Below are 2,417 nucleotides of genomic sequence, written 5' to 3' on the forward strand. Positions count from 1 at the left end.
TACCAGAGCTCCATAGCGACCCTTTATAGGGTTTCTGAGGAGTGTCTGGTGAGCTTGAACCACCAGCTTTGAGATTCAAACCGACTTGCAGTCCTGCGCATTAACCCACAGCGCCACACCAGGACCATAGCATAGTGCAGTGGTGGTTATATGCTGTGGAGTCAGTTCCGACTAATAGCAACCCTATACAGACTTTCCAAGGCTGTAAATTTTCAGGGGAGCAGAAAGCCTCATCTTTCTCCCATGCAACAGCTGGTAGTTTCTAACTGCTGACCCTGAGGTTCACAGTCCTATTTGTAACCACTATGCTACCAGGGCTATAAGCATAGTATAAGAGAAGCCAGAAAAGGAGAGGATTTCAAGGAGAAAGCAGGGGTAAACTGTGTTCAGGTGCTACTAAGTAGTTGAAGAAGTTGAAGAAGATACTGAGAAGGTCTTTTGGAAGTGCTAACAAGGACAGCATCAGTGAATCTGGGGGGAAATTCAGTAGAGGTGAAAATGTTTAAAGCCAGATTGTAAACAGCACATTTTAAAAAAAATTATCTATGAGATTCTTTCACTCTAATATAAACAGAGATGATGTTATGTGTCAAGAATCTCTTTATAACTAGCAAAGACTCATCAACTTTTCTAAAATAGCTCAAATCTGAAGAACTACTGATAACATTTCAGAGTTTCTAAGATAGGTATGCAAATCAGGCCCCACAGTAACCCTGAACTGGAGGGTAAGATTTTCCTATGCTCTTACCCTTCTCTTGACTGCACTCTCCAATGCATTCTCAACTTTAGTCCTTCTTAAATCTCACTTTATACTTCAGGCAAGAATACGCCACAAATAGAGAAGAGGCACATGTTTGCCATTGTGGATTTTGTTAAATCTACAAGCTGTTTAATCATTGCCAGTTCTTAATTTTGCTGGTGGCATCTCTCCTATTTTAGCAGAGGTGATGAGTCTTTGTTTGCAAGTCACTGTGAAGACATTTTTGACAGCCAAGTCTATGACATGTTAAAGGAAAGGACACTGCTAGAACATTTTATGGATCATTTAGCACATATTTTTAAAAATCAGATAATATATTCCACAGAATATTCTTTTTGTTTGTTTTTCTTTAGGAGACAATCACATTTTGATCTGAAGCTGCAGTGAACTAGTGAGAACACACTTCATAGCATCTGATTTTTAACCTTTCATTTGGTTACAATTTAAACTGAATCTCCTTATTAATGACCATGACTAAAAATATTCAAGAGAAATTAACATTTATGGTTACTTTCTTTACATGTTCATTTCAGATTTAAATTCATGAAAGATTTTATTGTACTGTAACCTGACTTGATACTCCTAACCCATAGCCACTGAGACAGTTCCAACTAATTCCTGGTGTCAAGTGTTTATAATGGACAATTCTGAGGGATGCATTATAGAATGCTTCAGAGATAAAAGGAGTCCCTGAGTGGTGCAAATTGTTTGCACTCATCTCTTAACCTAAAGGTTCGTGGTTCAGACCCACACAGTAGCACCAGGAAAGAAAGGCCTGACTATCTGCTTCCACAAAGATCACAGCCAAGAAAACCTTCTGGAAAAATCCCACTCTGTAACATGTGGGATCATCATGATTCAGAACTGACTCAACATAATAAGTTTTGGTATATAAAAAATGATAGGATTTGGATACTTACTAGACTGGCAGGATGGGGTGAAAGTATAAGAATAACCAGGCAGGTGGTGCCTTATTGCAAGTGTTGAGTTGATGGGTCACAGTGGGGTCCAGCCAAGATGTGGATGTCTGGATCTAAAGCCTAGGAGAAATGTCTAAGATGAGAACAAACTTTTGGTAGTCATTAGCACAAAGAGATGGTTTTTAAAGTCTCATCCCAACAGGTGTGAAGGGTGTTTGTGTGAAGTATAAAAAGAGGTGAACAACACAATTCTAAGGCTCACAGATATGTAAGAGTTTGTGGAGAAAACAAGGCTCTTAAGAAAACAAATTCAGTGCAGCCAGACAGATGGAAAACCAGCAGAACATAATGCTCTTGTTGTTATATGCTATGGAGTTGGTTCTGACCCATGTTGTTGTTGTTATGTGCCATGGAGTCAGTTCCGTCTCATAGAAACCTTGTACAAGATTTCTGACGCTGTAAATCTTTATGGGAGCAGAAAACTTCATCTTTCTTCCATGGAACAGCTGGTAGTTTTGAACTGCTGACCGTGAGATTAGCGGCCCTATTCGTAACCACTATGCTACCAGAGCTCCATGTTGTTGTTGTTGTTAAGTGCCGTCGAGTCAGTTCCGACCCATAGCGGCCCTGTACAGGGTTTACGAGGGTGTAAATCTTTACGGGAGTAGAAAGCCTCATCTTTCTCCCGCGGAGCGGCTGGTAGTTTCGAACTGCTGACCTTAAGGTTCACAGCCCGA

General features: G+C 40.3%; 1 protein-coding gene across 5 annotated transcripts in view; it reads left to right on the plus strand.

Annotated features, from left to right (window-relative positions):
* KCNQ5 (potassium voltage-gated channel, KQT-like subfamily, member 5) overlaps positions 1–2,417 on the plus strand; it is a 771,186-nt gene that overhangs the window by 729,717 nt on the left and 39,052 nt on the right. The window lies entirely within an intron of this gene.

Source organism: Chrysochloris asiatica, unplaced genomic scaffold, assembly GCF_000296735.1.
Source record: "Chrysochloris asiatica unplaced genomic scaffold, ChrAsi1.0 scaffold00019, whole genome shotgun sequence".
NCBI classification, from domain to species: Eukaryota; Metazoa; Chordata; class Mammalia; order Afrosoricida; family Chrysochloridae; genus Chrysochloris; species Chrysochloris asiatica.